The following is a 9,324-nucleotide window of genomic DNA, read 5'->3' on the forward strand; positions in this document are numbered from 1 at the left end:
AGAAAAAACTTCCTGGGAGATGGTTGAAAGGTTACTGAGGAAGACTGCAGAATCCCCATCCCTGGGGAGCGTGGGAAAGACATATAACCATCTGGGATGTTATGGGCATATTTGGCTAGAAACAGGGGGCTGGATTAGGTGACACCACCCTCCACATCCCCCATCATCTGACTCAGAATTTCCTGGGTCCAGGAACGTTGTTGAGCAACCAGAAAACATGGCAGATTTGGAAAGTCTCGGACTGTTACAGCCTGGCCGCAGCATCCATAATAATAATGATTGTATCTGTTAAGCGCTTACTATGTGCCAAACACTGTTCGAAGCACTGGGGTGGATACAAGGTAATCAGGTTGTCCCATGTGGGGCTCACAGTCTTAATCCCCATTTTACAGATGAGGTAACTGAGGTCCAGAGAAGTGAAATGACTTGCCCAAAGTCACACAGCTGACAAGTGGCGGATCTGGGATTAGAATCCATGACCTCTGACTCCCCAGCCCGGGCTCTTTTGACTAAGCCGCGCTGCTTCCCCATCCCGGGACAGCAGTCCCCGGAAAAGGGGGGCAATCAGTACGGGCCCCAGGGAGAGGCTTCTGTGAATCGTGCCCTGTAAGAGACAATGGAATCAACGTTTGCATCCCTTTAGGATTCCCACCCTACAGGAAACAACCAGGCTGAAGTAGACCACTCTGGCGTTTCAGGGCCAGTCGTCGGTCAGCCAGTCAATCATATTTATTGAACGCTTACTGTGGGCAGAGCACTGTACTACACGCTTGGAAGAGTACACTACGACAATAGAACAGACACATTCTCTGACCTCAACGAACTCGTCCAGGAGCCTAGAGAGCCCAGGATGTGCTAGATGCCTGATGTGGCAGGGGAGGTTCCCATCTGCAGGTCATTCAGGGCACAATGAAAGGAACAGCAGCAGCCAGGTTCCCGGCCGGTCTGTAGAGGGGCAGCAGAACTGCCAGCTCCCGGAGAGCTGGGAGTTTGTGTTAGCAAGTTTTCCCCACAGAAAGGCAGTGGGTCAGAAAGCCAAGAACCTCCTAGAAGGGAGGCCCAGCTGAGGCCTAAGTAGCCTCTCCAAAACCAGCCTGGCTGGAAGGTCAAAGCAGCAGCGTGGGCCTGGGAATCAGAAGGGTCTGGGTTCTAGTCCTGCCTCCGCCACGTCTGCTGTGTGACTTTGGGCAAGTCACTTAAACATCTCTCTGTAAAACCGCATCTGGAAAATAAGGAGAAGGGACTGTGTCCAACCTGATTAAGTTGAATCTATCTCAGTGCTTAGAACAGTGCTTGGTACATAGTAAGTGCCTAACAAGTATTACAGTTAGTATTATCTCCCAGAAAAGACAGGACCCTGACCAGAAGAACTTTGGGGAGATTGGAGCAGGGAGGACATACCCACTTTTGTAAGGGATCAACAGGTTCTGATCACTTTGTCCACCCCTCCCTGCTGATCTGTGGTCTGGGTGATCCCCCACCAGGCCCAATCGCCTCTCTCCCTTCTCATGAGGCAGCAGGACGAGCTCAGTTCCAGCCCCACGACCCCCGGGATCGCTCAGGCTTCTCGAAGGAGCAGCAAAACCTAAGAGCTTTCACATCAGAGGCCGTCTGTCATTCCACCAATGCCCGCCTACCCCCCCACCCCAGGCCCTCTCCCGCCCCGCGGTTCTATTAGAGAGACTATTACACTCCGTTGCTAAATGATTTAAGCTGGAGATAAGAACGCTTATCCCCGCACCTCTGAAATCTAACATGTTTTTATGGAGAAGATAAAACTCTAACTGGGGATATTTCATCTCACATGTTGAAATGTAATTTCATCTTCTCCAGGAGACTAGATCCCCATTCCAGCCCCAGAATATCTGTTCCCTGGGGCAATTTGTTGTGCAGTTTCTCCTGCCAGTGGCAGTAATGGCACTGGGAAAGGTGTTTTGGCCTGGGTACAAATGGGCCCGATACAAAGGCAAAAGTGAAGGATGGACCGGGAAGCAGCTAACGCTTCCGTGCTCCAGACTTTGTGTAAAGAGTCCTCGTGGGATCTGTCAGGGATTCAGTCCCTGTTTCAACCAAGAGAAAAGAGCATTGGTTTTGGAGTCAGAAGACCTGGGTTCTAATTCTGTCTCTCACTGGCATGCTGTGTGACCTTGGGCTGGTCACTTCACTTCTCTGTGCCTGTTTCCTCAGCTGTACAAATGGGGCTTAGACACCTTTTCTTCCTCTCCCATACGCTGCAAGCCCCGTGTGGGACCGGAACTGAGCCTGATCTAATTGCACTGTCTAGTCAAGTCCACAGTCATTATTAGAGCAAGACACCAGTTTGGCTGGAGCTGAGGTTCCACTGGGGCTGCCCAATGACCAGAAGCAGCAACTTTCACTTCCTTCTGTCCTTCCCGCCATCCCTGAACCCCCACATGCACGTGCACAAACAGGCCAAAACATGCACATACACTCACAGGTGAACTGAGAACACAGGAAAGCAGCAGGTAGACTAGCAGCCTGTTATTATTACTTGGGTAGGTTTGGCCCTAACTGGAACAATGAGGAGCACTAATTCCACTAATAATAATGTTTTTTTAAAAATGCTTTCCATGTGCCAAGCACTTTTCTAAACACTGGGGTAGATACAAAGTAATCAGGAAGGACACAGTCCCTAACCCACATGGGGCTCACAGACTTAATCCCCACTTTACAGATGCGATAACTGAGGCAAAGAGAACTGAAACGACTTGCCCAAGGTCACAATGAAGACAAGTGGCGGGTACGGGATTAGAACCCAGGTCCTTCTTATTCTAGATTGAGGTGGAACTGGTATTCTGATCGCTGTTGCTTTGTTCATTGAATTTACCCTGCTATTCTTTCCCTGTGTGTCTGCCCACCCCACCCCTGCTTCTAGATCTCAAGCCGCCAGTGAGTCATGATTTTCTGATTTAAACACCCTGGTATTCTTCCCGAGCATATAGAAAAGTGCTCTGTTTTTTGTGAGCATTTAATAAATGTCCCTGCTGCTGCTAGGTCCAGTTCCTGGTGGCCGGGCCAAATTCCTTGAGAGCACTGGGACCTACTGGGGTCAACTAGGAGTGTGGACTTCCTCCCTGGATCAGCACATCAGCGTGGCTCAGTGGAAAGAGCAAGGGCTTTGGAGTCAGAGATCATGGGTTCGAATTCCGGCTCGGCCACTTGTCAGCTGTGTGACTTTGGGCAAGTCACTTCACTTAACTTCTCTGTGCCTCAGTTACCTCATCTGTAAAATGGAATTAATTGTGAGCCTCCCGTGGGACAACCTGATGACCCTGTATCTACCCCAGCGCTTAGAACAGTGCTCTGCACATAGTAAGCGCTTAACAAATGCCAAGATATTATTCTCAGTGCCTCAGTTACCTCATCTGTAAAATGAGGATTAAGACTGTGAGCCCCACGTGGGACAACCTGATTCCCCTGTGTCTACCCCAGCGCTTAGAACAGTGCTCGGCACATAGTAAGCGCTTAACAAATACCAACATTATTACATATTCCCAGCCCCAGGTGGAAGTGACAGTCCTGCCCCTTTGGTCTCCTGCTCCTCCAACACACAGGCCCTAGAGCTCAGACATAACCCACAGAGGCTATAGGCTGGCTCCAGATCAAAGCTCCAGGTTACCGCAAACCCTGACTCTGTTTCCATGATTCCCTCAGAGAGGAGAAACCTGAAATGCCCAGAAGGTCAGAGGGAGAGCAGAAATAGACTGGCAGAGATGCCAGATGACCCTGGCAAAGATGAAAACGGTTCACTGCCAGGGCCTCGGATTGTCTTTTTGGTTTTTCATTGGCATTTTGGGCAGTGCCTGTTTCAGGTGGTGAATGACATAAGAAACTGACAGGTGCTATCTGGTAGGGGGATGGAAGGCGTGTCACGGTCCCTCACAAAGAAGGCAGTCACCCAGGAGCCCGTCACCAAGATGGCCACTGTCCAGGACTGTGCTCTATCCACTAGGCCAGGCTGAGAGTTGGCATCTAGTGGTCCCTTTCTTCTAGCTGCCCTAACTAGCACAATACTCAACTACCGCATCAGCCTCTTCCCTAACCTTCCTGCCATCAGCCCAAATCATTTTTCTAAAAAAACATTTTGTGTAAGTCTCCCCACTCCTGAAAAACCTCCAATGGTCGCACATTTATCTCTGCATGCGGCAGAAACTCTTCACCAATGGCTTTAATGCTCTCCCCCTTCTACCTTACTTCTCTCATTTCCTGCTATAACCGAGCCCACACACTTCACTTGTCTAATACCAACCTTCTGGCCATTGACCTGTCGTTCATGTCCTCCTTCCTACCTGGAACTCCAGCTCCTTTCATATCAGACTACAGATCTTCCCCAATTTTCAAAGTCCTACTAAAATCATATTTCCTCCAAGAAGACTTCCCTGATAAACTTCTCATTTCTTCACCCTATTCTCCCTCCCTTCTGCATCACCTACGCACTTGGGACCATAACCGTTAAGCCCTTTTTATATTCACCTAACCCCTTTTTATATTCACCTAACCCCCACCCCACAGCACATATCCTTATACTCTTTGCTTCCTCTACTTATTTTAACATATCTCTCCTCAACTAGATAGTAAATTCCTCAAGGGTAGGGATCACGTCTAACAACTCTACTGTACACTCCCAAGGGCTTAGTATGGTACCTGCACACAGCAAGCTCTCAATAAATGCTACTGACTGACCAATTGATTGATAATCTTTACATGAGCATGATGTGGTCAGGACCTTCAATTCTGCAGTGACCTCTTCGGCCACGATGACATCTGTGGGTAAACTCTGCCTTCAGTGACGTCGTTGTTAAATATGAATTCATCAGTTGTATTTATTCAGTGCTTACTGTGTTCAGAGCACTGTTGGGAGTCAGAAGTCGTGGGTTCTAATCCCGCCTCTGCCACTTGTCAGCTGTGTGACTTTAGGCAAGTCACAACTTCTCTGTGTCTCAGTTACCTCATCTGTAAAATGGGGATTAAGACTGGGAACCCCACGTGGGACAATCTGATTACCTTGTATCTACCCCAGGGCTTAGAGCAGTGCTTGGCACATAGTAAGCTCTTAATAAATACTGTAATTATCATTATTATTACTAAGGACTTGAAAAAATACATCAGAGTTGATAGACATGAAAACTGCCCACATGGAGCTTACAATCTACAGGGACAGACAGACATTAAAATAGATTAGGAGAGAGGAAATAATAGAGTATAAAAATATTTACATAAGTATTATGGGTCTGGGATGAGTATCAAAGTGCCTAAGGGGTTCATAGCCAAGTTCATAATCAGAGGGGAGGGTAGAAAAGGAAAATAAAGGGCTTAATCTGGGAAGGCCTCTTGGACAGTAAACTCTTCCTCTAGACTATAAGCTAATTATGGGCAAGAAACATATTCTCCCCCTTCTACCTTACCAGGCCGATTTCCTATTACAACTCAGCCCGCACACTTCACCCCCTAATACCAACATTCAGGCTGTTGTACTGTACTCTCCCAAGTGCCTAGTACAGTGCTCTGCACATACTAAGTGCTCAGTAAATACCACTGATTGATTGGTTTTAGAAGGGTTGGAGAGAGGTGGACTGTCAGGTATGAAGAGAGAGGGAGTTACAGGCCAAAGGGAGGACTCAGTGACAGGAGAGACAAGATCAAGGTACAGAGAGTAGGTAGGTGTTAAAGGAGTGGAGTGTGCGGGTTGGGTTCATTCATTCATTCAATCGTATTTATTGAGCGCTTACTGTGTGCAGAGCACTGTACTAAGTGCTTGGAAAGTACAATTCAGCAACAGAGACAACCCCCACGCAACAACGGGCTCACAGTCCAGTAGGCGATGAGATAAAGGACCTTTATATTTCTCCTGACCTCTCTCTCTTGTATCTCTGTATTCCTGATCTGTTCCTCAGTCACATTTTACCATTTCTGATCGTATTCATTCCTTATGAGAATGTAAATTCTGAAGAAAATTTTCAAGGAGGAAAATGGAGGAGGGGAATAGTCCTATCCGAGACTAATAGAGTGGGATGTGTCCTTCCATAACAGTTACACAAAATTGTGTTCCTTTTAAGAATTAACTCTCCCAGAGAGAGCCTAGAGCCTTGAATGGTAAAGAAATGGTTGTTTTTGTTAAGGTATTAAGCGCTTAGTATATGCCAGGCACCGTACTAAGAACTAGAGTAGAAACAAGTCTGGACATAGTTCATGTCCCATATGGGGCTCACAGTCTTAATCCCATTCTACAGATGAGGTAACGGAGGCACAGAGAAGTGAAGGGACTTGCCCAAAGTCACACAGCAGACAAGTGGTGGTACAGGTTTAGAACTCAGGTCCTTCTGACTCCCAGACCCGTGCTCTATCCACTAAGCCATGTTCCTTCTGTGTAGGGAAGATGTTTACCAACTCTATTGTACTCTCCCAAGCATTTAGTGCTGTGCTCTCCACATAGTAAGTCATTGCCATTGATTGATGAATTCTGGAGAAGAAAAATCTTCCTTCCTCACACTCCCTGCCTAAAGGAAGTACAGGACCTGGGCACATTCAGAGTGGAGAGAAGCATTAGAGTGCCTGGAACTTTAATGCAGAAAGTAATAAAATGAAAGGAAAAGAAAAAAAAAGAAAGAGAGAGAGAGAGAAAGAGAGAGAGAGACAGACAGAAAGGCAGAAAGGCAGAAAGACAGAAAGACAGACAGAAAGACAGACAGACAGGAAGACAGAAAGACAGAAAGACAGAAAGAAAGACAGACAGACAGACAGAAAGAAAGAAAGACAGAAAGACAGACAGAAAGACAAAGACAGAAAGACAGAAAGAGAGAGAGAGAAAGAGAGAGAGAGAAAGAGAGAGAGAGAAAGAGAGAGAGAGAGAAAGAGAGAGAGAGAGAAAGAGAGAGAGAGAGAAAGAGAGAGAGAGAGAAAGAGAGAGAGAGAGAAAGAGAGAGAGAGAGAAAGAAAGAAAGAAAGAAAGAAAGAAAGAAAGAAAGAAAGAAAGAAAGAAAGAAAGAAAGAAAGAAAGAAAGAAAGAAAGAAAGAAAGAAAGAAAGAAAGAAAGAAAAGAAAGAAAAAATAAGGCAAGGAAAACAGTCTCTGATTTCCAGGAAGGAGGAAAAGACCCGACCCGCACAGCTCGGGAAAACCCCAGAAATTGTTAATATCTTTCGCCATCTAGTGGACATTTTTAAAATGGCGGCTACCGTTTCTCATTCTTGGGGTACAGTGGCATGCCCAAGGATTGATTTGCAAAGGAAAACGGATATTTCTCATTTCTCCTGCCAGATATCCTCAAGGATAGGTATGGAGAAGCAGCGTGGCTCAGTGGAAAGATCACGGGCTTAGGAGTCAGAGGTCATGGGTTCTAATTCCAGCTCCGCCACTTGTCAGCTGAGTGACTTTGGGCAAGGCACTTAACTTCTCGGTGCCTCAGTTCCCTCATCTGTAAAATGGGGATTGAGACTGTGAGCCCCATGTGGGACAACCTGATTACCTTGTATCTACCCCAGCGCTTAGAACAGTGTTCGGCACACAGTAAGCGCTTAACAAATACCAACATTATTATTATTATTATGGGTCACAGAGTGCTTGCACAGTTTTACAGATGGGGAACGGTGAGTGGTACAGCTGGGACTGGAAGCTGGCATGTGAACATCATAAATCAATTAATCACATACAAACTATTAGGACAGGAAAAAGGCTTATTTTCATATACCTAAGCAACTTATATTTACCCTAATTCCCACTTGTGTACGCTTTCCCAGCACTTAGCACAGTGCTCTGTACTCAGTGTTTAATATACACCATTACTTCTGAAACTACTTAGAGCATACCAGAAGGGACTATTCACTCACAAGGAGCCTCCTTTTATTTCCTCCCCTTCCTTCCTTTCATCTCCTCTCCAAATCAAGTCCTACTACGATAATTAATCAGTTGTATTCACTGAGCACCTACTGATGATGATGTTGGCATTTATTAAGCGTTTACTATGTGCAGAGCACTGTTCTAAGCGCTGGGGTAGAAACAGGGTAATCAAGTTGTCCCACATGAGGCTCACAGTCTTCATCCCCATTTTACAGATGAGGGAACTGAGGCACAGAGAAGTAAAGTGACTTGCCCACAGTCACACAGCTGACAGGTGCGTTCGGGGGACTGTACTAAACGCCTGGGAGAGTACAATAGAGTCAGTAGACAGATTCCTTGTCCTTAAGGAGTATACAGCCTAGTAAAGGAGTCGACATTAAAATAATTTACACATAAAATGGGCACAGGTCCATGAGTTAGTATTTGTAATGCATGTAAGATCCGTGCCCAAGTGATGGGGTTGACGTGGTACTGGGGGTTATAACCTGGGGGATCAGAGATTCATAGGAGAAAGAGTTCCTGTGAAGATGTGTTTCAAAAGGGCTTTGAAATGGGAATTGCTGTGGTTGAGCAGATGTGAAGCTGGAGGGAGTTCTGGGCTAATAATGATAATAATAATAATGTTGGTATTTGTTAAGCGCTTACTATGTGCCGAGCACTGTTCTAAGCATTGGGGGAGACACAGGGGAATCAGGATGTCCCACGTGGGGCTCACAGTCTTAATCCCCATTTTACAGATGAGGTAACTGAGGCCCAGGGAAGTTAAGTGACTTGCCCACAGTCACACAGCTGACAAGGGGCAGAGCTGGGATTCGAACTCATGATCTCTGACTCCAAAGCCCGTGCTCTTTCCACTGAGCTACGCTAGAACGTGAGCCAAAGGCTGGAGGCAGGAGACATGGTGAGTAGATTACCTTAAGAGGTAAGAAGAACGTGAATTGTGCTCAACAGGGAGATGAGAGGGGATAAGTAGGAGGGCGAGCGCTGATTGAGTACCTTAAATCCAACGGTCAGGAGTTTGCAATTGATACACAGAGGAATGGGTAACCTTGGAGGAGTGGGGAAATACATGCATATATTGGAGGTCAGCGTGGTTTAATGGTTAGAGTCCGGGAGTCAGAATAATAATAATACTAATAATGATGATGGTATTTGTTAAGTTCTTACTACATGCCAGGCACTGTTCTAAGCGCTGGGGTGGATACAAGCAAATCGAGTTGAACATAGTCCCTGCCTCCCACAGGGCCATTTTACAGATGAGGTAACTGAGGCCCAGAGAAGTGAAGTGACTTGCCCAAGAACACACAGCAGACAAGTAGCAGAGGCGGGATTAGAACCCATGACCTTCTGACTCCCAGGTCTATGCTCGATCCACTATGCCATGCTGCTTATCTAGGACCTCGCCTCGATTCTATTTAGTTGCCGTTGTTTTTACGAGACGTTCTTCCCCTTGACTCTATTTATTGC

This window comes from Ornithorhynchus anatinus, chromosome 2, assembly GCF_004115215.2.
Source record: "Ornithorhynchus anatinus isolate Pmale09 chromosome 2, mOrnAna1.pri.v4, whole genome shotgun sequence".
In the NCBI taxonomy this organism is placed as follows: Eukaryota; Metazoa; Chordata; class Mammalia; order Monotremata; family Ornithorhynchidae; genus Ornithorhynchus; species Ornithorhynchus anatinus.